Raw genomic sequence first — 26824 nt, forward strand, 5'->3', positions numbered from 1 at the left:
TCCAGTTATCTTTGTATGTTCAGTGAGATTACAAACCACTCTTCCTGCGTCTACACTTGAGAAGTCTCATGGATTTTTTCAGAGTTCATGTCAAGTATTCAGTGCGACTGTGGTGATTTTGGCTAGCTCCCCTGCCTGTCTCTATAGCCTACCAAAAGCCTAGGTATTCTTTTAGACAATTTTTGTTGTGCTAATTTTGGTTTCATGTTTTCTGGAATATATGTGAGGTTTTTCTTTATATATATATATATATATATATATAAATATATGTGTATATTTTTTTCTTACCCGTCTGTGCTGAGGATGTTTTCAAGATCACAGAGATATTGTGGGTGAGTAGGTCAACCTGAAGAATCTTCCAGTCCTCTAAACTGATGAATTTGACAGTCTTATATTTAATTCAGTTGATCCTATCATGAAAATAAATGTCAAAGAATAGAAAGTTAGTGAATGCAGTTTTTAAAAAAGGAAGTTAGTGAAAACTTGATTGAGGCCAGCTTTTGTGCTAGGATTTCCCTGGCAGGTTCACAATCATCTGTGTGATTACCTGTGAGAATATGATGTCAATTATTATCATCATGTAGGGAAGTAAAGGTTTCTTTTTTAATACAGGCCATATATTAGGGAGTAGCATAGACACTAGTGCGAAAACAATACAATGGTAGAAGAGTCACCTGAAAACTATGTGAAACAATGTATAGAGTGACAGTTGGAAGCTAAGCACAGATTGAGCCAGTGGGTAAGTGCTGGTGGCTAATTACTCACTAGCTAGTGTGGAGATAACACATGTTGCTCTATGAAGAAAAATTTTAATCAGGACACAGTAGTTGAAGCCACACACATGTCCTTTTAATGCCCCCGTACTAAGCAAAAGCTCCATCCACGCAAGTATGTCTGTTTCACGTGAGGACTCCTTGGAATCTGAGCCCACCCTGGTGAGCCACCCAGTAGTGAGACCACCTTTGGCTTGGGTAAAGCTACACAAATGGCCTGTGAAAACCAGATCTTCCCTCTGGTTTGTAATGTCAATAGATTGTTGCTGCCTTCCTTCATACTCCTTTAACAGAGCCACTTCACAACCCAAAGCCTGATAAAGAAAAGGTTGATAAAAATAAGAGGCGCCAAAGAAGCAGCAGGAAATTCTTTATCAGGAATAAAACCCACTGAGGAAGTAGGGGCTCAGCTAGAGGAAGGAGTGAGTTCTTCAAAGTTCTGTTGCTCCCGAGACTCCTTTGGTTCCTCGTGGTATTGGCAGAGCTTTTGCTGGATGCACCACATACTTCCCCGAAGGCCTTTTAAGGAAAAATATATGGCCAACACCCTCTATGTAACGGCCCATAACTCTCAGGAGTGTGCATTTTTTTAATAGGAGTTATGATTTAGTGTTTTCTTCTCATTGTTTTTCCTCTGGTTCTTAAGCTCAGTGATTTATTTTTTCCCTGTATTTTTCATATGCTTGTGGAAGGAACAAATATGTTTCCATGGCACTTAGCATGTTATAAATGCTTTCTTTTCCAGGGAGTAAGCACATTCTACCACTGACAGAATTAAAACTATGTTCCTATGTTTCCCTGGAGGCAGGGCAAGAGTCATGACTAGTTTTCACATTCTCGGCTTTGTTCCTGGGTCATCATCACTCACTGTGATAACCACTCCCAGGAAGTTTCCTCCCAGAGATAACAATACTTCTCTCTACCCTCCTTCCAACTGACCTTCCATTATAGCTAGAGACAATCTGACTTTACAGAGAAATCTGATATGTACTGCACACAATTATAAAGAAAGATGCAGATGGGTTTCAGTAATTGGTATGAAGTTATCACAAAGCTCTTTAGATTAACAGGTACTTATAAACTAGGCAGGATATTTTTTTGCTCCATGTTAGTTTTAGCATACTCTCTTGAAAAATAATGTGCACACTTGAAAAATATCCAGAGAGACATGCATATAAGCATGGGCTTTTGAAATAGATGGACATAGGTGTGTGAATCCCAGCTCTTCCTTAACTCTGTGATTTGTTCACTTTGCTCTGAGTTGAAATTTTTTCATATGAGGTTGTAGTAAAGAATGATTTAATATATTGTGTAAATTGCCTAATAATATATCCAGCATATGAAAGCATTTATAATAGATTCTCAGTTATGGTGACAGTGCTCAAATATTTCTAATAAAAGGGCATTGATTATATCTAGAGACAGTTCATTCTGTTTTCAGACAGCTATAAATGTCAGAAATTACTTTCTATATGGCTCCAGAATCTGTACTTTTCAATTATTGGTTCTAATTCAGTATTCTTAGACCTCAGAGAAGAAGTCTAATCCCTTTCCCACATGGTCAGCTTTGAGATGTTTGAAAATGGCTGCTTTGTACCCCTGCATCTCCTCCCCCTCAGTTCATAGGAATCCTGTTCCTTCATCTACTCTGTCACAGCCTGGGTTCAAACCAACCCAGAATGGAGCACAACATTGTAAGTGTGCTCTGATCAACAGGGAGAGAATAGAACTCTCATTTTTTGGGTTGTGGTCTCAACAAAACCTTAGTTGGCATGAGTTGGGGGGGGACAGTTATATTTCACCTTTGATGTATCAAACTTATATACTTGATTAAGACCTCCAAATCTTTTTTCAAACATGTCTCTAGTCACTCTGTATCCCTCATCATGTATTTGTACAGAATTTTACATTTCGACTTAATAATTTCATCTTGTTAGAGTTTGCTCATGTTTTCCCTAGCCTATCAAGCTGTTTTGGGGTCCTGATTATGACAGTGAGTGACTTGGCTATGCACTTCCTCAATATGTATTCAATATCTACACTTGAATGATATACCTCTAACCTCAACCTAACCCCTAAACTCCAGATTCATTTATCCAACTGCCTATTTAATATGTCCACTTAGATGACTCCTAGGCAGCTCACACTTAACCAGGCTTCCTCATTTCCACCCCCAACCTTCCCCTCCCGTAGTCTTCCCATCTCAGTTAACGGCCTATCCATCCTTCAGTTTGCACAGCCAAAAACCTTGGAGTCATCCTCAGCTCCTTTCTTTGTCTTCCAAGGCTCCACATCTAATCCCTCAACTAATTCTGCCAGCTTGACTTAAGAACATATCCTGAATCATACCTCTTCTACATCTCACCTCCTTGCCCTGCTTCTTTGGACCAGACCTCATCACGTCATACCTGGATCCTTCAATAGAGTCCTATTATTTTCTGCTTTTACCCTTGCCCTCTTTAGCCTCTCCCCAATACTACAGCTGGAGTAATCCTCCTCTGTTCAAAACAATCACTTTCCATTTCACTCAGAATAAAAGCTGGAGCCCTGACAACTGCCTGCACAACCCTACATGATTCTGACCCCCCCCCCACACACACACATACACACACACACACACACAAACGCGCTGCATTTCTGATCTCATTTTCTACTCTTCTACCCATTTTCTCCTCTCCATGCACAGTGTCCTCCTTGTTGTTCCCAGAACATGCCAAGGGTACTCCCACATCAGGGCCTTTGTATTTACTATTCTTTCTGCCCAGAGTGCACTTTCTTCATCTCTTTTATTGTCTGGGAATCTTTCCTGTGAAATTTCCAGCTGTCATTTCTTTGTTTAACATATTATATGAGACTCTGTGTACTAACAGAAGTTATGACTAATGGCAATTGTAGATTTGGCTTCTGGACTCACATAAATGAATATGTTGGAATTACATCTGAAGAAGTAACTGCCTCTATATAGTATTTTGTGTGAACAGTTAGATTCCTCCCCCATCTCCTTTTCTACCAAATGTTAATGATTCACACAGTCCTTGAGATTTCCCTGTGAATCTAAGGGAATGCAAGAGCATAAGGATTTTCAGGGAAATGGTCAGATTTCTCCAATGGAAAAAGTACACCAAAGTTTTTAGTTCATTAGTACCAAATGTATAAGGTAGATTTAAAAAGTTTGTAGACGAAAGTTGTCAGACTATCAAAAAAGTTTTTTTTTAATTGTAGGTACTGAGTTACAAATAAGAAAGAGTCCCATCAATTACCCCCATTTCCATTTGTAGTATAGCAATAGCATCCGTACTGTTAATGTGATATTTGTTTTTCACCTTATTTCACTAGCAGCTGCTTCTCGGTCTCATCTGTTGACTCTTTCTTTCCCTTCTCCCAAACCCTAAACGTTGAAATATCTCAGGGCTTAAAGCTTCGCCCTGGTCTTTCACCTAGGTGATCTCATTTTATCCCATGGTATCTAAATTACAGTGTAGGTTAAGCTGTTGTAACAAAGAGACCCCAGAATGCAGGTGCTTAAACAAGGTGAAAGTCTATTTTCCTTTCCTATAAAAGTGAGGGTAGATGATCCCACTGATATGATAGCTTGTTAGTGCTGGAGACCCAGACTCTTTCTTTCCTGTTGCTCTGCTGTTTTCAACATGCTGCCTCCATTTCCTGGTCCCAGATGGCCGCTCCAGCCTCTACATCATGTCTGTGTTCTAGCCAGCAGGAAGAAGAAAATAGGAAGTGAAGGACACATCCCCACCCTTGAGGACACAGGAGTTAAACATTTCTTCTGTTTTCACCCCACTGGCCAGAACTGAGTCACATGACAACAACTTGCTGAAGGTCCTCTAGGAAATGTAGTCTTTAGTCAGATAGCCGTGGACTCCAGCGAAAAATTGGCAGTTCTTTTACTAGAGGAAAAAGATGATAATGGATTTTGGTGGACAGGGAGCAATTTCTACCACACGTGGCTTTAAGTATTATCTATGGGCTGATGTCTCCCAGTTTTGTATCTCTAGCCTTGACCTATGCCCTGAGTTCCAGATTCTTTACCCAACTGCCTTTCCAACCTCCCCAAACACCCGCATGTCCAAAACTGAACTCTTTACTTTTCTTCCCAAACCCCTTTCTCATGTTATTTCTCCCAGCTGCTCATGCCAGAAATGTAGGACCACCTTGGTTCCTCTCTTTCTCTCTCACCCAACATCCAATCCCATCTGTAAGTTTTGTTAACTTTACCTTCAAAGTAACACTAAGTCCTACAACTTCTCATCATCTCCACTTCGTCACTCTGATCTGTCCACCATCAATCATCTCAGCAGGACAACTGTAATTCCTTCCTAACTAGTGGTGTCTCGTTCTACTCTTTCACACAGCTAGAGATAGGCGGGATTAGAAGAGTGAAAAGAAAATGCAAACAAGGAATGGAGACATTTCTAAAATATAGGGCATTTTAATTAACCTAAAAGTTCTTTCTGAGCCCAAATTAAGTATATGTTGATAAAATTTGAATGCTACCTCTTCTTGAAAGGTCTCATAGTCTTGCTGTCATGGAAAAAATACTCAGACTTTGGAATCATACCTGAGTTCAAATGTGATTCTTCTACTTCACTAGCTTTGTGCTTTGAGGCAATTTATATAAATCTCTCAGACTCAGATTTCCCATGTGTCAATATTGAGGATTCAATAGGTACCTCCCAGGGCTGTCATGAGGATTAAAAGAAACAGTGTATGCCAGGTGCCTTGGTACAGTTCCCATCCTGTTTCCATATCCTTTCCCACTTCCCTATGCTCTAAATTGCTTTGCTCCTCCCTAATAAAGCCATTTACTGCCATTGTTTGGTTCAATTGTGTTAATTCTAGAGCAGCTATAGCCATAGAAGTATCTTGATATGTTTGTGTGTTCTTTAATAGTGTAACCAAAGTTAGTTTAGTTAAATAGGGAACAATACAGGAATTGGAAGCAATGTAGGAAATGTAGCAAATTCTTCACTATTCCCTCGATAATTCCTTATTTTTCCAAATCCGTTTTGAGTAGTCTATTTTGAATGTTTTAAAAAAATAAAAATTCTGCTTAAGGGGAAACAATTTTGCACTAGTTTTTGCCACTTTATTACAAAAAAAGAAGGGAAGACTTTTCACTGTGGGTCTAAGAGCCATATTGGACTTTTTGAGACTCCTCTTACATTGGGCTCATGTATCTTTATTAGAGGCAAAGGAGACCTAATAAGGACAGAGTGTGACTTGTGCATCAAGCGGGATATGCTCTGGAATGTTAGGCATACATTAAAAATATTTGTTCTGTACTTTTATCTTCACTGGCAGATATAAAGCAAAACTAATGGACCTCTTCACTCCAGAGGAAAAAATTCAAGATGTATAAAATTTAAGATTGAATCGTCCCTTTGTTCTTGTCTCCATCCTTCACCAGCTCTATCTTCTTCACTACCGCTAGTGACTTATTTAAGTAAAATACATATCCGACCCTGTTTCTCTCTTCCTTAAAACTCTTCAGTGGCTCCGCATTGCCACTGGGGTAAATTCCAAGGTCTGTGTGAACCACCCAGACTCACCTCTCCAGACTCACATCCCAACTTTCCACCTCACAGTGTAACTTCAACAACACCTTGCACAGAATGTTGCCTCATGACTTCATGTATTGACTAATGCTTATCCCTCTCTAGAATTTCCCCTACCTCTAACCAGGCTGAAGAATCTTTCAGAGTTCAACTCAAGTGGCACCTCCTTCAGAAAGCCGTCCTTTGCCCCCTCCTCACCCCCCAGGCCAGGGAAGGCACCCCTTCTCTTTGTTCTCTTTACACCATATGTATACCCATATAGCATTTATGCTGCGTGATATCTGTTTACATAGCTGCCTCCCTTACTTCATGGTAAACGCCTTGATCTGGGACCAGGTCTTACTCATCTCTCTTTCTCCAGTACACAGCACAGTGCCCAGCACATGACAGCTGCTAAGTAAATATTTATGTAGTTGAATCATATTGATCATATGAACAAACTCCCACTGAGAGAACATCTGCCTTGCCTTACATATCTGAGAAAAGCCCTTGTTTATTACACTCTATTAATCGAGAGCTGCTGTGCTATATATTAAATTGGATACTTTAGTCCCTGCTTAAAAAATAAAGGTTAAATTGAGCATATTCATAGCTCTGTTAAGATTACATAGTGCCTACTAATGCAAAAACATAGTAGTGACGACACTTTACAGTTGTTTGGGATGTGTGATGCCCAGCTGCAGTCTAGCGTAGCTTTCTGTGTTTGGTGGTATTTTGATGAGATGAGCTAATAGTGTAAAAGTAGCAAGTCACTGTTGGTCTGTGGAAGAGATTGGGTAGCAGGCCTTCTCTGCTTGAAAGTCTTGCTTTTTAAAAAATCCCAAGAAATATAGGTTCTTTCAAGAGAGTTTATGGCCTGCATTTTCTAAGTCATAAACCAGCGTAGTTTTCAGCCTTCGGCCTGGCTCCCGTAGAGATTAACAGTGACCTATATAAACTATGTGGTCGTTCCAGTTGTTTTACCCAGGAAGGACCCCAAGATTTTCATTGAAGAAACCCAGAAAGATGTCACGGATCCTGGTGAGAAGTACCAAGTTACCAAAAGCAGGTTGGGAAAACTTATCTTGAAAAAGCGGTAGGAAACTTGCCAAATTTTCTAGTGCTTTCTTAGCACTAAAAGAAGACTTAAAGAAGGTTTTAATACTTGCCAAAATTTCCCTTGTGGAACAATTTCTACTGTGTGATAGAGATCTGCTGTTGCAAACCTGTCTCCTTTTTCTTTTCTTTTTTCCTTTTTTTAAAATACGAAGTCATAGAACTTGAAAGGCTCTGGGTAGTGTTTTTAAGATAAACAGATAAATCCCACATTGTTTCTAATGCAGCACCTTCCTCTGGATTCTTTCACTGTCTCCATAAAGTAAGTCTTAGTCACACTTGTATTAACAATAGGAACACTCTGCAGTATCTCCTTTCATACAGCGGTGTCACAAGTATTAACTCCTTAACCCTGTTACCACCACAGGAAAACGGTAGTCATTGTAATCTCCATCCATTGGAGAGATGGAGAAAATGAATTAACTATGGAGAATGCAGTTGACTTCCTCACCACAAGACCATGAGGCAGTGGAAGGTCACAGCTAGACCCTGGGATCACTGATTCCCAGGCCTCTTCCCTGTGCTCTGATGCCTTTCTGTTCTGCTACTTAGAGAGGTGTACATTGCGTGCTGTGTTAGGTACTTGAATTAATATGTTTAACTCTCACAACCACCCTACAGGTTAGGTATCACCATCCCTATTACAGATGAAGTTACAAAAACTTGCTAGCTACTAATTAGAAAAGCTGGCCTTCAGACCCACGTCTGTGATTCCAAAGTCTGACCTCTCTCCCTTGTGCCACACTGACTCCACACAATGACAGTAAGTCACATTTTATTATCTATCACTTTATAGCCTGAAAGTCCTCCACAAAGATTATCACATTTAATTCTTAGTATCTTTGAAAATATGAATGGTTATTATACCCTTTGCAATAAATAAGACACGAGTCAAAATGATCTTATTAAAACCTAAGTCAGGGGCTTCCCTGGTGGCGCAGTGGTTGAGAATCTGCCTGCCAATGCAGGGGACACGGGTTCGAGCCCTGGTCTGGGAAGATCCCACATGCCGCGGAGCAACTAGGCCCGTGAGCCACAACTACTGAGCCTGCGCGTCTGGAGCCTGTGCTCCGCAACAAGAGAGGCCACGATAGTGAGAGGCCCGCACACCGCGATGAAGACTGGCCCCCACTCGCCGCAACTAGAGAAAGCCCTCGCACAGAAACGAAGACCCAGCACAGCCAAAAATAAATAAATAAATAAATAAATATAAATTAATTAATTAATGTAAAAAAAAACAAAAAACAAACCTAAGTCAGTCAGTGATCCTCCTGCTCAGACTCTCCAGTTGTGTCTCATCTAATTAGAGTAAAGGCCCAAATCTGTGTGACCCGTAAGGAGTCTGGTCCCCTAGCCCCTCTCTGGCTTCATGCCTCCTTCTTTCTCTGCCCCAGTCACACTGGCCTCCTTGCTGTTCCTCAGATGCTCAGGGCCTTTATATTGGCTGTTCCTCAGTCTGAAATGCCCTTTCCCCAGAGACCTGCATGACTAGCTGCCTTAGCACTGTCAGGTCTTGACGAAAAAGTCACCTTTTCACCAAAAATCATCTTCCTGGTCAGGCCTTCCCAGACTACTCTTTGTAAAGTTCTCGTCCAGCCCCCAGCTTTTCATATGCCCCTTCCATGCTTTCGTTCTGTCCTTAATGTTCATCATTTTCAAACATACTATGTATTTACTTCTCTTGTTTATCGTTGGCCTCCTCCTGCCCACTAGAGTGGACATGCTGTGAGAAAATGCTGTGAAGAAACGCTTTTGTCTGTTTTGTTCACTTCTCAACTCCAGCAACTAGAACAGGCTTGGCACACAGTAAGCACTCTGAAAATATTCAGTGAATGAAAAAGAAATTAGAAAGTGGAAGATCAGAAAGGTAAAGTGATTTTCCCCAGAAAATGCTGCGGCCCAGAGTGTCAGAGTTTAAGCTGACCCTGGTCTTCTGATCCACATTCCATGCTTTTTCAGTTTGGAGCTGAGCCGGGCCAAAATCCAGAAGAGGTTATAAGTGATTTTATAACATAAAACCCAGTTCATTAGGAATACTTTCTATGTAATTTGTACTTTTAAAACAATTGTTTCATTAATTACTATATCATAGCGGACATAGACCAGTCCTTCCTTTGGACTGTCTCCACACAGCAGGAATAATGAGAAGAGGTATAGAACTTCACATAGACCTAGTATTTTCAGCTCACTGTGTTACGTTATAGGATTGGCAAGCATGCCGGCCTCTCATGCGGCCTCTGCTGCAGGGCGACTCTACCAGTGCTTCCTCAGAGTCATCAAAGGGGCAAGCAAACCAGAAGGCAAGGCCACTTAAGGCTGGGGAACTAAATCAGGAATAGTACAGTGACACACAGGTTAGGAAAGGAAGTAAGTCTACAGCATGGTCCCACACTGTTGCCATTCTGAGTTAAGGACATGCACCAGGCTGTCAGACCTAAAAAAGAAATGCACTGGTAAGTCAGGTTGGTGGTTGTCCAACTCTGTACAACAGTTTTGGCAAAGAAGGTTAAATGCAGTGTTTTGCAGTGTATCTCAGCCCTGTTCATTTCTTTGGTAAAATTCTCTCTATGGAGAGAGTACATTTATCTGGAGGTGGTGTACATATCCTTATGAGCTGAAGGCAGCTTTCCAAGCTCCTTCACAAATATTAATTAATTATTAAATGCACAACTTGAGTGAGGTTTGTGATTCCCACTCCTATTATACTGCTTGCACAATGATTTATGACTAACCTGCCATGAACCATGACAAGATAGAACAAATCTGAGAAAGTAAGAATGGCAAGTTAATTACTGAATGTGGGATTTGATCAGTAATCAAATCAAAACTGTTATTTGAAAATAAAACATCAGCATCCTCAGTCACCTTTCTCTTACTCAGTTTCCCTTTGCTCTAGAAGGAACTAATCTCTTCTTTCTCCTTATCCCTGAGCACTTTTATAGCTGCACTTAGTTAAAGGCAACTCTGTTAATTTCTTTGCTTGAACTGAAGTTTCCTTAATTTATTATAACCATTACTCTTGTCGCCGTACCAGCTAGTGTTTGGATTTCACAAATAAGTCTTGCAGTTTCCAAAACACCAACCCATCATCACTACTGTATTTATTCTTTTTTTTTTTTTTTAATTTTTTTTTATTTATTTATTCATTTATGGCTGTGTTGGGTCTTCGTTTCTGTGCGAGGGCTCTCCCCAGTTGCGGCGAGCGGGGGCCACTCTTCATCGCGGTGCGCGGGCCTCTCACCGTCGCGGCCTCTCTCGTTGCAGGGCACAGGCTCCAGACGCGCAGGCTCAGTGATTGTGGCTCACGGGCCCAGCCGCTCCACGGCATGTGGGATCCTCCCAGACCAGGGCTCGAACCCGTGTCCCCTGCATTGGCAGGCAGATTCTCAACCACTGCGCCACCAGGGAAACCCTGTATTTATTCTTAAATGACTTTTCACTGGGAGAAAGTATAATTATCTGTCACAACAGAACTGCAAATAGGATCCTAATAAGTTTACCATTTGTTAATTTCTGTTGCACATAGGCAAATTGTTATATTTTTCTGTAATTTTTTAATATCTTCCTTCTGAACTGTTATTAGTGTTTTCTTTATGTATTTTGTCTGCCAACTTGATTGTAAACTACTTACAGATAGAAACTGTGCTATGTAATCATTTGGAGCAGAACACATGCTGATTCTATGAACGATCACAGCTAATCAGGAATTTGGTTAGACATTTCAGCTGAAAGCAGTCCCTGCCCTGATACCACTCTGGGTCCACCGAACCCACAGCCAGTAGCTTTTATGAGCACATTTTCTGTGTCTCCTACCCAAGTATTTACATAAGACAGCACAGGATTCTTGATTGCAAGCCTGCAGAGTCTTTAACAAACAGGAGTGTGAGGAGGGCCCTGTATCCCTGATGTTAACACTCCTGTGAGAACAACTATAGATCCTTTAAGAAGATTATGCTTTGGCTGTAGCAGTGACACCTATTAGGAATTGTTCCATGAGAGAGCATGAGAAATTCTCTGGAGTTCAAAAAATCAAAATGACATCCTTGATAAAAAATCTCTTCATGGTTTGAGTATCATAGTTGACACCAGGAATCTCTGGGAATTTGGTCTTGAAGCTATTCTCGGAGCATGTGTTGCATACATTCCACACAGGCCTTGGGGGATAGAGCAGGCTTAGTTTTTGGTTTTCAGCAGAGTTTGTCATCTTCGCAGCTGAGTAGAACACTGGAATGTGACATTTACCCAAGTATACCCATTTTTCATTCAGTGTCATTTTCGATGTAGCAGGTCTTATCTTAAAAAAACAAACAACCTCTTTGCTTTTGTGAGTTTAGTTTGTAAAAAAATGAGAGCAAGAGACTTCTCTCCATTGGACTTCATCCCTGGGTATCATCCTTCACTCCCTGTTCTCACTCTTTCCTCAGCAAGTCACATGACATTTATTGATCAGAGCATTTTATGGTTAATTCACTTCTAAATTTTCCAAAATACCATTTGGCTTCTTGCCAAAGACCTGTATGGTACCGGGATTTACTCAGTAGTTTTGTAAATACAACTGCTTCCTTTTTCTGGAAGAAATAGAAATAGGACTGAGAGAAAATGGCTTCCTTGCCAAAAAAGAGAAGTAGCTTTTATGGCTCAGAGAATAACAGTACAATCATAGCAAGAGATGGTTTGTCTGTACTCGCACTTTATAATAATTCAGAACTCATGATGAATTCTTGGAAAAGAGGTATTTGTTGTAGGAGTCATAGGTGGTACTATTTGTAGACTTATGTGGTAGTGTATCAGAAGTCACAGAATGGAAAAATTACTCGATGCATGGAATAGTATATTCCAAATTATTTTGTGTTATAGAAATCAAAAATATTCTATAATCCCTAAGCCGCTTCTTTTGAGAATTTGAGAGAAGAGGAAAAGCCAGTCCATTTCTAATTTTTGGGGGGGGTGGGGGTGGGGATGGGGATAGGATATCAGTTCACAGCAGAGCCTTAATTGTACTTGTCAGTGACCTCTATCAGCTGTTCAGTTATGTGTCTTCTAGTTTGTTTCCTCTAAATAAATACAGCGATCTTTCCTCAATTGTTAGACAACTTTTCCAGATTGGTTTCCAATAGTAGCAAAAGGAAAAATCTTTTCCAGTAATTTTCTGGTTACTTCATCTGCAAGAGTAAAGTGAACGCTGAAAATGCCACAGTGAGCTTCAGTCATTTATGGGAATGTCTAAAAAGGCATCAGTCAGCAGTTATTTCTTTTCCAGATATCTACGAGTGATATCTGCATTAGTTTCTTAACTAAGACTTTTTTAAAAATCCTATTTGTTATCAAAGACCTCTGTGTCTAAAAGATAAACTTAAATTTTTTTAAGTTCTGAAAAAGTAAAATCTTAGATGACTCAACACTTGCTTAAATTTCAACTAAGGATGAGATTGAATTAGCAATCTCAGAATCTCACCATATATTTGGCCTTACCTATTGTTAATGAAACTTGGCTGCAGGCAGGGCTGCATGTTACAGAGCTTGAACAGAGCAATAGAACTATTTATAAATGCAGACACCTTTATGAAGACTTATTCCCTGGGTTTCACTTATGTAAGCCTACAAAACTATCAGTTGTAAGTAACTGAGAGGAGTAAACACATGAAAGTTCTCAAATGTCCAGGTTTTTCTGAACATTATGTGATTGAAAAGCAGCCAGGTTTACTGCAGACGGAGAACTGCAGACATTTCAGTGGAGAAAATGAGACACAGATTGGCAAATAATGTTGTGGACATTGACCTGTGAGCCTGGTCTCCACTTCCCTTTTACCTCCACTCCTGCCTCTTTTTCTGAGGGGGAAGGACTTCTCTAGTTAAAAACTGAATCCATAGGACAGCCTGTCTCTCCTGAGGGAGCTGCCTTACTCTAATTCTTGTTTAGCTCAGGTCTCTGAGTGTGGCGGCGGGGAATACTAACAGCACCCTCTACGTCAGCGTCCTGTGGGGCCACTTCCACACAGCCGAGGCCTCATTCATTCATTTATTAAAAAATGTTTATCGAGTGCCTTGTGTGTGCCAGACGCTGGGGATTCAGCAATGAAGAGACAGATAGAAATGCCTTGTTCTCAGGGAGCTGACATTCTAGTGTGGCTCCTCCCAGGAGGTGTCCAAGTTGAATGGAGCTTCGGGAGTGGGTGTGTCCGAGAAGCCTCAGGAGTTTACAGAGCCCCCCTAACCTGTTTCTGTGCCCTCCAGCAGGTTTTATATCTGAGCTAATGTGGAAGGGAAGAGACACTTCCTCCTATTAAAAAAAAAAATGCAGAACGGCTGCCTTCAGTGTTATACAAACTGCCTTCTGGCCATATATAAATGATTCACTTGACTGGTTTTTAGTCTGCAATTGCAATACCACGTCAGGTCTCGTTCATCTTAACCTGTTGACAGTTGTTTCTAGCGTGTGAGTGAGTTTTTCTGAATGTAGTTGGTATTGTGTGAGTATCATTTCCAAAATATTTTAAGGTTCCGTCTTATGAATAAAAAGTATGCTAGACTTTTTAATAGGCTGAGAGTAATGATGACAGTATCAGGTCTTCTAAAATTCTGATTCAGTGATTCCTTTTAGAAGCTGAGCCTGCCCAACACAATGGCAGAAATATTGCAGAGAAAGACATTTTAATGCTCTGGGAAGAATGTAAAATTCCCACATATTAACTTTAAATGCAATTACAGAGCCACTATTTTTCAGAAGAAAGAGTGCTCTTTAACCCAATGTTAGTACTTGCAGAGGTTTGGTCCTTAATCTGCCTGCGGGGTAGTTATTCCACGTGTTCTGGTTTTATAGGGAAGTGCTTCTGAACACTGGTTCAGTTCTTATGGTTCTCAAATTTCAGATTGTGACACCACTAAACAGTTTTCTAGTACTTGGTGCCAGTGATTTAATCATTAGAAGCCATAAAGTTATTGGCCATCCCTAGAGTTGGGCCCAGGCCCTAGGCTAAAACTCCAAACTGTGTCTTAGGGCAGCAAATCAGGTCCTAGGTCTAGTTCACTCAGCTTTCAGAATGAATTTTAACCCCAACCCAGTCTTCTCATGGGTCCCTTTGTTGCCACTCATACCTGAAGTTCACTTGTTTTCAGTTTTTGAGGCACTAATTGAAATTACATAATCAGATTTCAATTTCGTAGTTTAGAAATTCAATTTGAAGAAATAAGTAATAATGTTGTCCTATCCATTTTAAATTTATTTATTTATTTATTTATTTATTTATTTATTTGTTTGTTTGTTTTTGGCTGTGTTGGGTCTTCGTTTCTGTGCGAGGGCTTTCTCTAGTTGTGGCAAGCGGGGGCCACTCTTCATCGCGGTGCGTGGGCCTCTCACCATCGCGGCCTCTCTTGTTGCGGAGCACAGGCTCCAGACGCGCAGGCTCAGTAGTTGTGGCTCACGGGCCTAGTTGCTCCGTGGCATGTGGGATCTTCCCAGACCAGGGCTCAAACCCGTGTCCCCTGCATTGGCAGGCAGATTCTCAACCACTGCGCCACCAGGGAAGCCCCTGTCCTATCCATTTTAATGACCTTTCAGGGGCTGATGGAGATCAGTGAACTGTAACTCTTTTCTATGATCTGATGAAAAAACCTCTCACATATGTGGGCAGCATTTTCAGGGAAAGAGTAGGCAAGTCCAGGGTAAAGCAAAACGAATACCATTAGTCTTTGAAAAATTATGGAATTAGCCAGATTTCCTGAAATCATCCTAGGAAACTATCAAAAGCCCTAGAGGAGCTGAACTTGCGAAAAAGTAGGCACTTGACCATATATAGCTTAGACCTCTGTAGCATAAGCCCCTGAATTTCCCAGGGAATAAATTTCATCTGGTCATCTCTGGAAGAGTCACTGTTGATGGTTATGAATTCAAAATATGAGCTTGGGGTTGAAGAGAAGTGACTTTGGCTGTGTTTCAGAGGTCTTAATAGGATTATTTTTTTGTTTGAGGATGTTAGAAATTCTTTGTTGCTACCACCATTTCTGGAACTATTCTAGGATGGCACTTTCTCAAGTTGGGTCAAAGAATGGTGGAACTTTCATAAAGCAAAGAATTATCTGATGACATGACTAGCAAGTATGAAGGACAGCCTTATTAACCATGTTCTGTATTTTTCATTGTCTGCTGAGAAGGGATTTTGCTAACTCTGGGTATGCAGTGTTGAATGAAACAGACATACTCCTTGACTTTATGGAGTTGATGGTCTAGTGGGGAGGCATACATTAGTAAACAAGTAAGCAAGCCAGTGTTTAATTATACATTGTAATAAGTGCTATGAAGGAAAAGAACTGACATGATTTGGGGATGGTACTTGAGTTTTGGTAGTAAGAAAAGGCCTTTCTGAGGAAATGCACTTGTTTGATGTTTTACCAATATTTTAAATGTAATTCTGCTGCTTTTGCAACACTCCTGTAAGCTGCATAAGGGAAGAAACCTCATTTTCTTCTATAATTCCTTACAGTTTAAGGCCCTCAGTAAATGTTGGTTGACAGTTTTGTGACCCATCATATGGTGTCCATTTTTCTTTAGAAAACTCACCCTCTGTTTAATTTGGATACAGAAAATGGGATCTAAATGCTTATAGGAGTCTGTAACCATGCCTAGCACATAGTCAGTGCGCAAACACTTGTTGAATGAATGAATCAAGGTTACAAACTGAGTTTGGTTTCTCAGTTAAAAGCAATCAGTGATCTGATGAAACCACAGACCTACCCTTTTCCTTCATGCCCATTCTTTTTTTTTTTTTAAATTTTTACTGGAGTATAGTTGATTTACAGTGTTGTGTGAGTTTCAGGCATACAGTAAAGTGAATCAGTTATACATATACATATACCCACTCTTTTTCAGATTCTTTTCCCATATAGGTCATTACAGAGTATTGAGTAGAGTGCCCTGTGCTATACAGTGGGTCCTTATTAGTTATCTATTTTATATATAGTAGTGTGTAGATGTCAATCCCAGTCTCCCAATTTATTCCCCCCACCTCCCTGCTTTCCCCCTTGGTACGTAAGTTTGTTTTCTACATCTGTGACTCTATTTCTGTTTTGTAAATAAGTCCATTCATACCCTTTTTATAGATTCCACATATAAGCAATATCATATGATACTTGTCTTTCTCTGTCTGACTTACTTCACTCAGTATGACAATCTTTAGGTCCATCCATGTTGCTGCAAATGGCATTATTTCATTCTTTTTTATGACTGAGTAATGTTCCATTGTATATATGTACCACATCTTCATTTTTATTTTATTTATTTTTTACATCTTTATTGGAGTATAATTGCTTTACAATGTTGTGTTGGTTTCTGCTGTATAACAAAGTGAATCAGCTATATGTATACATATATCCCCATGTCCCCTCCCTCTTGAGCCTCCCTCCCACCCTCCCTATCCCATCCCTCTAGGTGGTCACAAAGCACCGAGCTGATCTCCCTGTGCCATGCAGATGCTTCCCACTAGCTATCTGTTTTACATTTGGTAGTGTATATATGTCCATGCCACTCTCTCACTTCGTCCCAGCTTCCCCTCCCCCACCCCCTGTGTCCTCAGGTCCATTCTCTACATCTGCATCTTTATTCCTGTCCTGCCCCTAGGTTCATCAGAATCATTTTTTTAAAAAATGCCATATATATGTGCTAGCATATGGTATTTGTTTTTCTCTTTCTGACTTACTTCACTCTGTACGACAGTCTCTAGGTCCACCCACCTCACTACAAATAACTCAATTTTGTTTCTTTTTATGGCTGAGTAATATTCCATTGTATATATGTGCCACATCTTCTTTATCCATTCCTCTGTCAATGGACATTTAGGTTGCTGCTATGTCCTGGCTATCGTAAATAGTGCTGCAATGAACATTGGGGTGCATGTATCATTTCAAATTATGGTTTTCTCTGGATATATACCCGGGAGTGGGATTGCAGGATCAGGTAGCTCTATTTTTAGTTTTTTAAGGAACCTCCATACAGTTCTCCATAGTGGCTGTACCAATTTACATTCCCACCAACAGTGTAGGAGGGTTCCCTTTTCCCCACACCCTCTCCAGCGCTTACTGTTTGTAGATTTTTTGATGATGGCCATTCTGACCAGTGCAAGGTGATACCTCATTGTAGTTTTAGTTTGCATTTCTCTAATAATTGGTGATGTTCAGCATCTTTTCATGTGCTTTTTGGCCATCTGTATTTCTTCTTTGGAGAAATGTCTGTTTAGATCTTCCGCCCATTTTTTGATTGGGTTGTTCGTTTTTTGTTTTTTTTGATATTGAACTGCATCTGCTGTTTGTATATTTTGGGGATTAATCCCTTGTCGGTCGCTTTGTTTGCAGATATTTTCTTCCATTCTGTGGGTTCATGCCCATCCTTCTTAACACACATGTTCCCATCGTTCTTTCCCCAAGAGTACCATTTGGTTTCAGGACTCCATCTGTCTTGTCTGCAGATAACTCCAAAATTACAGTTCTAGCTCTGTTTTCTCCTGCCAATCAGTCTTCTAGCCCTGTTTTTTCCTACCAATCAGTCCTTACCCCTATTTCCTACTGCTTGCCTGTCCTCTGCACTAAAATGTCCCGGAATCTCAGACATATGTGCTCCCTCGACAGCTGCATGGCTCACTCCTCACCTCCTGAGGTCTTTATTCAGAGGTCACCCTCTCAGAGAGACCTCCCCTGGGCACCACATCTAAAACTGCAAACCACTTCCCACACCCCCACTTTCATTCCCTGATCAGCTTCTGGGCTTGATTTTTCTCCATACCACTTATTTAACGTTCTATATACTAAACATATTTATTTTATTTATTTTCTGACTCTACCCTCTCACTTTCACCTTTTATAAGAATTAAACTCTATGAGGACAAGAATTTTTTTTTCTTCTGTTTTGTTCACTACTGTTTCCTCAGTGCCTGGCACATGGTAGGAATTCAGTAAATATTTGTTGAATTAATAAATATATATAGTGTTCAGGCATTATATATTATTATGCTTATATTGCATTAGAAGACACAGTGAGCAAGTCAGGTGCTTGAACCAATTTGTACTATCACTGTGAATGCAACAGCTACAAATGCAAACTGATACTAGAGTTTCCTGATAGTGACCCAGATACCAAGATTGTATTTGCCACTGGTGATGTGATTTTCTGAAATGATGAATAATTCTTGGTTAAGTTCAGAAAAAAACAATATTCCCAGCATAGTGGAGCGGTTATAAGAATGTATTGTAAAGACACACTAGGCCCTAGGTTCGAACTTCCTGCTCTGCCATATGTCAGCTGAGTGGCTAATCACATGATGTTTCTATGTTCCAGTTTTCTCATCTATAAAATGGGGAATAATAATAATAATACCTGAATTAGGAGGTTGTTTTGAGAATTAGATGAACAGTGTCTGGCATACAGAAGCACGAAGTGTTATTAAATAAATAAATTATTATTCAGTAGTTTATTCCTGGAAATTTAGTGTATATAAAACCCATGTAAAAGTGCTCTATATTTAAATGTAAAACAGTGAGTTTATTACTATAGTAATAATCAGGGTTTTTTTTTTAGCCTATGTGAATATTGTATGAGATACAGGACAGTTTTGCATGGGACTGTCCCTGTGCATTACAGACTGTTCAGCTTCCCGGCCCCTGCCCATTAAATTTTAGTAGTTCCCTTCAATCATCATGACCCCACTACAAGTGCTCCTTACGGGTTGGTGGGTTTTGTATACATTGTTCTAGGCCCATACACTTTTTTAATGAAATTATCATAGATCTTCTAACTAGATAAGCTCTTTCTCATCTGCCTCCCCATTGTTCAGGAATGTAACACCCATGTAATATTTAACAAATTCTACTAATACCTATCCTTCTCACACTGTTCTGAAAAACTGAAGAGAGAACACACCCAAATTCATTCTATGAGGCCACCATTACCCTGATACCAAAACCAGACAAAGACCCTACAAAAAAAGAAAGTTACAGGTCAACATCTCTGATGACTGTAGATGCAAAAATCCACAACAAAATATTAGCAAGCCAAATTCAACAATATATAAAAAGGATCATACATCATGATCAAGTAGGATTTATTCCAGGGATGCAAGGATGGCTCAATATCTACAAATCAATCAATGTGATACATCACATTAACAAAAGGAAGGATAAAAATCACATGATTATCTCAATAGACACAGAAAAAGCACTTGACAAAATCCAACATCCATTCATGATAGAAACTCTTATCAAAGTGGGTATAGTGCGAACATATCTAAACATAATAAAGGCCATTTATGACAAACCCACGGTTAATATCATACTGAACAATGAAAAGCTAAAAGCTTTTCCTGTAGCATCAGGAATAAGATAAGGATGCCCACTCTCACCACTTCTGTTTAACATGGTATTGGAAGTCCTAGCCACAGCAATCAGACAAGAAATAAAAGGCATCCAAATTGGAAGGGAAGAAGTAAAACTGTCACTGTTTGCAGATGACATGATACTCTATATAGAAAACCCTAAAGAGTCCACCAAAAAAAACTGTTAGAACTAATAAATTAATTCATCAAGGTTGCAGGATGCAAGATTAATATAGAGAAATATGTTGCTTCCCTATATACTAATAATGAACTATCGGAAGGAGAATTCAAGAATACAGTCAATTGCATCAAAAAGAATAAAATACCTAGGAACAAATTTAACCAAGGAGGTGAAAGATCTGTACTCTGAAAACTATAAGTCATTGATGAAGGAAATTGAAGACAACACAAATAAATGTAAAGATATCCTGTGCTCATGGATTGGGAGAATTAATCTTGTTAAAGTGACAGTACTACCCAAAGCAATCTACAGATTTAATGCAATCCCTATCAAAATACGCATGACATTTTTCACAGAACTAGAGCAAACAATTCTAAAAATTTTATATGGAACCACAAAAGACCTCGAATAGCCAAAGCAATCTTGAGAAGAAAGAACAAAGCTGGAGGTATCACACTCCCTGACTTGAGACTATACTACAAAGCTACAGTCATCAAAATAGTATGGTACTGTATACAGATACATAGATCAGTGGAACAGAATAGACAGCCTAGAAACAAACCCACACACAGTCAATTAATCTATGACAAAGGAGGCAAGAATATACAATGGAGAAAAGACAGTCTCTTCAATAAGTGGTACTGGGAAAACTGGACAGCTACATATAAAAGAATGAAAATAGAACATCCTCTAGCACCATATATAAAAATAAACTCAAAATGGATTAAAGACCTAAGTGTAAGACCAGAAACCATAAAACTCCTAGAAGAAAACATAGATAAAACACTCTGACAAAAATTGTAGCACTATTTTTTAGGATCTGTCTCCTAAAGCGGAGGAAATAAAAATAAAAGTAAATAAATGGGACCTAATTAAACTTAAGTTTTTGTACAACAAAGGAAACCATTGACAAAATGAGAAGACAGCGTTTTCGGAGAAAATGGGAGAATGGGAGAAAATATTTGCAATGATATGACCAGTAAGGGGTTAATATCCAAAATATATATAAACAGCTCATACAACTCAACTTTGAAAAGACAAACAACCCAATTAAAAAATGGGCAGAAGACCTGAATAGATGTTTTTCCAAAGAAGACATACAGATTGGCCAACAGACATATGAAAAGATGCCCAACATCACTCATTATTAGAGAAATGCAAATCAAAACACAATGAGGTATCACCTCACACCCATCAGAATGGCTATCATCAAAAAGACCACAAATAACAAATGTTGGAGAGGATGTGGAGAAAAGGGAACGCTTGTACACTGTTGGTGGAAATGTAAATTGGTGCAGCCACTATGGAAAACAGTATGGAGGTTCCTCAAGAAAATAAAACTACCATATGATCCAGCAATTCCCCTCCTGGGTATATATCTGAAAAAAACGAAAACACTAATTCAAAAAGACACGTGCACCTCAATGTTCATGACAGCGTTATTTACAATAGCCAAGATATGGAAGTAACTTAAGCGTCTATCAACATATGAATGGATAAAGAAGATGTGGTGTATATCTGCAATGGAATACTACTCAACCATAAAAAAGAAGGAGATTCTGCCATTTGCAACAACATGGATGGACCTGGAGAGTATTATGCTTAGTGAAGTAAGTCAGACAGAGAAAGACAAATACTGTATGTTATCACTTATATGTGGAATCTAAAAAATAAAATGACTGAATATAACAAAACAGAAACTGATTCACAGATACAGAGAACCAACTAGTGGTTACCAGTGGGGAGAGGGAAGGGGGAGAGGCAAGATAAGGGTAGGGAATAAAGAAGTAGAAACTACTATGTATAAAGTAAATAAACTACAGGCATATATTATACAGCACAGGGAATATAGCCAATATTTTATAATAATTTTAAATGGAGTCAAATATATAAAAATACTGAATCAGTATGTTGTACAACTGAAACTTATGTAATCAACTATACTTCAATAAAAAAATATACACATGTATTTTTAAAATATTTAACAAATTCTGATTTGTCTTGCAGTTAAACAAATAATATCCCTCCCACCATCCCTCCCTGCCTTTGGACACTCACAGCCTGAAATCTCTCCACTGTCCCGGAAACGGCAAAGGGCAGACATGGTGGTTGCTAGGAGCTCTTTGCTCCTGCAAGTGTTCTCCCTTATGTCTCCAGAAAGATCGTTCAAGTCGGAAGCATATTTTGTGTTTCCATCTGCAATACGACTGGTACTTACTCACTCAGTCTTCTTCCCCACTGATGAGGGAGAGGTTCTATCTAGTTCTACCACTGATCTCCCACCCGGTACCTTCAGAAATGCCCGACGTTTCTTAAAGGAGACAAACCTTTTTCTATAAGTATTTTAACATATTCAGTGACATGGAACATTTATATATTGGTTATAAAGAAAAAGATCAATACTGGGGTTTTCATGGAAGGTTTCTTAGAAGTGGGATTTGAAATGGGCCTTAAAGGGTTAATAGAAATTGACTGGATGGAGAATTTGGGTAGAGAAGAACAGAAAGAGCTTTTTTATTTTTTTTTCCAAGCAGAGGATAAAGTACTAGCAGAGATACAATGCATGGTGCTCTGGGATGGTCAAAACCAGGACTCCGGTTAAAAATTGGGGATAAGATTGGTTAGACATAGTGAAGTCAGCTTTGGAAGTTTTTGAAAGCCACCGAAAAAATGTGATGTTTTACCCCTTATTGTTCATTGTATTCCCGCCTTCCTTTCCCTTTGTCTCCTTTGTCGCCTCTTTCTTACCCTTTTGGATTTCTTTCCTGATTTTTCCACTTGTTTGTTTTGGGTGCAGGTATCTCTTGTGATCAGTGGAAGGGGGGATTTTTATTTACCTTCCATGTTCCCCCATGTACACACACATACCCCACACCCTACAGGATTCAGGCACAGGTACTGACAGCCTGTCACTGCCTGTCACCAGCCTAGCTTACACAGAGCAAACTGCCTCTTGTTAGGATTGGTGTCTGATTCTGAACAGAAATCTTGTTTTATCATACACAGTCTTTGCAAAGCACTGGTGAAGTCTTGTCATTTTTTAAAATTGAACTTTCTGTGAAATTTGGGGGTATTTAAATTCTGTTTATGGTTAAGGTCCTGGTGTGCGTGTTAGTCATCTCCCAGCTAACAGCCTCCTGGCAGGCCATTCTTCATTCAGTTATTGTGTGTTTACAGGCTGTTCAGAATTCCACATTGCCTAGAGCTTTTCCACCTCCAGTGTCCAGGCACTTTTTTTCTTGCTTTCCCAACTCTTCTGGGCATTCAGACTCACTTTTTAGCGCTCATGTTTGAAGCCAGTCATCTCTTTGCCTTTTTATTTGCCTGATTAATTTTGAATTTGAAGTATTCATATTTTACATCTTTTTCCTGACTCAGGTCAGTGTTTCTTCTCATTCTGTTTACTTCATAAGTCCCAGAACATAAGATTATTTATATCGCTTGTGCAGTACCCAAATGTTTGCTAATAGAAGAGGGAAAGTGAACCTTTAACATCTGGGCTCCATACTGTAACTTTTGGTTCTGTTTTTCCCAAATAGTCACTGTCTTCTTCATTAAGTACACAAAAATCCTTCAGCAGTCTTTTCACATAACTCAGCTCTAACAGCTCCCTAGTTGTTTACTTTGTTCCCTCTTGTCGGCAAGCCCATGAGCTGTGATGTTTTCTCTTATTACTGGGGCACTGCCCATTCATAATGGAGGCCTGGCCCTTAATGAAAGTGTGCTGTCCGTCCTCAGCCTCTCGCATCCTGCCTGGGTTTTCCTTCAGAGGCTGTTCCTCTCCTCCCTGCCTGAGCCACCAGAGTTTTCATGTTCTCATCTCTCCAGTTAGAACCTCCTCTGGTTTATTTTATTCACACCGAGGCACAAATTATAGGCAACAGTTGAAAATGTCCTTTCCAAGGGTGGTCAGTTATTAACTGTGCTCAAAGTCTGAAAGTAAAGGATAACGGGAGCTTCGTCTGCCACTTGTGGGAGGGGTTTCGGAGCCTCTCTGCTGCTCCTGGAAGCAGATCATGTGAACAGATGCCCGACAGCGCAGGGGAGGGCCCTGTGAAGCCCATGAGTGATCATAAGCTGTTTCCCATTCTGTCCTCCTTTAATTAAAATAATTAGAGCCTCATCCGTAATAGAGACCACCTCACTCACTATCCAAGGGGGTCAATACTGAAACACCCAAAGGACTTCTATAAGGTCCCACAGAGTAGACTGAAGAAAAGAAATTGCTGTAGCCCCTTTAACTATTTTCTTAGAGGTGTTGGGTAACTTGGGATTCCTCATGGCGTGTCACTTTAAACCTAAATTTTCCAGCTTGTCATTCAGAAGGGGCTTCCTAAATTCGGTTTAAGGCATTCATATCCTATCTGGTAGAATCTTCTTCTAGTAATGCTGACAGTTTCCTTGGCCTAGAAGTTCAGAAAGGAGTGAGGAACAGAATCCATTTTAAAGCCACCCAAACCATACCTAGCATGAGCCTTCGGTTGGGCTTAGGATAACAGTACCATTTCAGCCATGACTAGGGACTCCCAGGTTTTGGAATCAGGTCGCAGCTTTAGTTTTCCCCCAAGCATCTGAGCACATATCACCAGGTTTTTCATCTCTTCCCAACATTTAAGATATTAAAGAACCCCAGTTATCTGTTTAAACCATAGCAGGCGCATGGGCCCTAATAACTTCTGCAGGTGGTATGGGCGATATGACAGAACATAGTCTTGATCTTAAACTGTCATCTGGATTCCGAGTTAATCTAGGAAAGTAGTAAAAATTAGTAATGTATATTACATGTCTTTTATACATGTGTTTTTCATTATTTAGTCATCTGTGTCTCAGTGTGTCCGTGTGTGTGTGCATATGCACACAGTCTTTCAGTTTTTCTAAAACAGAGAGGGACCGTGGTTCCAAAAGGAAATGACTAGTGTGGCACCTTGAAATCTGAACCCTGTCACATGTTCTGAATGTAATGACTCCAAATACATTAACAGGTTGTCTTTCTTCCATTGCCTACTTTTTGGAAAAGAAAACACTTTGATAGGAAACGTTGGCTAACTTACAGCCAATCAGATTTAATTCTCTAAAGATAAGTAAATGAGTTGATAGCCATTACAAAGTGGCAGGAGTTGTAATATTGGAGTTAAGTGTCCATAGCAATGGTCTTAAAGAATAGGTAGGGTTAGTTAATACGCAGCAGCAACCAACTGCTCTTCGTTGCTAGTAAGGCTGGGAAAGAAGGAAATTAGCTTTAACTGTAATTGAAGAGATTTATAAGACTTGTAATGGGAAATTCACCATCAATGGAGACTATTTTAGAGATTGACACAGGCAATCAACCAATAGAAGTGGAATAATGATGTCTTCCATTGGCTTTAAAATGGGATATATGATCTGCTCAAGGCACTTAAAGTTGATAGATTATTAGATTTAATAGTTTTTAACATTTAGGGGGTCATAGACCTCATTAAGAATCTGATGTACCCCCTCTCGAGAAAAATGCACATACAAATAAAACTTTGCATGCAATTTCAGGGAACTTATGGACTCCCTGAAGTCTGTGCATTAGACCCTAATTTAAGACACCCCGGATTAGATGATCTCCTTAAGTCATTTCCTGCCTCGTTAAGTTACAAGCTCCATAGTTCAATTTTCCCAAACATAATGGAATCTGAGGATCAAATGTCAAACTTTGGATTTTCTTCCTCTGGATTTGTAATACTTGGCACGCATGGTGTAGTAGTAAAAAAAAAAAAAAAAGAAAAGATAATGGAATAGAAAGAATTCTACTTTTAAATTCAATTCTTTGCCCTAGAGAAGCCAAATGTTTAATTTTGAAATCACTGGTTGGCTGTATATCATCTTCATGAAAAGGCAGTACAGGACTAGGCCTTCGCCAGCATTCTTCCTGGTCCCACACCCAGCTCTGGATTCATGGTTGAAAATGCAAACTGAGGTGCCACGTTGACTCCCCGCATTCTTCCAAGTTTACACATCTTCTAACTGCATTGCTATGAATGTCCAGCTGGTCTTGAAAGATGTTATCTATTTATAATTCTTCCATCAGTTTTATGCCCAAGTTTCATTGACTACAAGTTGGAAAATGACCACCTAGAATTACAAATCGGGGAATAATTTGGCCTTCTCCCGAAAATAAAGAGCTTTTGTCCTCATAGGAAGAATGGAGTGTAGTACATGTCTGTGTATATTAAACTCAGGATAGTAAGTTACCCCATATGTGTTAAGCATGGCTCTATATGGTTTTTCCCGTTCCCTTATGCCAGTAGCCTCTAGTTTACCTGGAAGTCCTTATAGCATTCCTTTTAATCCCAAATTGGAAATGTATTGCTCTCTTTGTACCTGGAATCCAGAACTCTGAAATTAAGGACTGCCTTAATACGGACCAGAAGTGACGGTGGCCTCTGGGAAAGAGCATGATTGTCAGATGTCTACAACTTGTTGTCAGTCTTCACTGTATTTTATGTTCCTAAGCACAAATCTTTAAATTCATAGTTGGGAATGTCTTAATGAAATTAGAAATATTACTGATGAACAGGAGCCAAGCAGTCTTGGCCAAGGTCTCCTTACCTTCGCATGATATGGCGGTCCTTTCGACAATTATTCCTTCCCATTGTTGAAAGGGAAGGGGAGAACTTAAGTATTCTTCCCTCTCCACTCTCCCCTCCCCCAACTAAAATCTCCTGCTGTTCCAGTTGCTCCAGCCATGGTGATACACCGCATGGAAAGCATACAAGACATATAATATCTGTGGACAGATAGTCTACTCTGACAGTGGCTCCAGTCTTTATTGAGCCAATGAAGGTTGTTTGGGAACTAGAATTGAGGAGAGGACAGGCC

The 26824-nt window shown here is 39.7% G+C and overlaps 1 protein-coding gene across 1 annotated transcript in view; it reads left to right on the plus strand.

The window, feature by feature from the left end:
- Positions 1-26824, plus strand: part of ATF6 (activating transcription factor 6) — a 225750-nt gene that overhangs the window by 193412 nt on the left and 5514 nt on the right. The window lies entirely within an intron of this gene.

This window comes from Eschrichtius robustus, chromosome 3 (genome assembly GCF_028021215.1).
Source record: "Eschrichtius robustus isolate mEscRob2 chromosome 3, mEscRob2.pri, whole genome shotgun sequence".
NCBI classification, from domain to species: Eukaryota; Metazoa; Chordata; class Mammalia; order Artiodactyla; family Eschrichtiidae; genus Eschrichtius; species Eschrichtius robustus.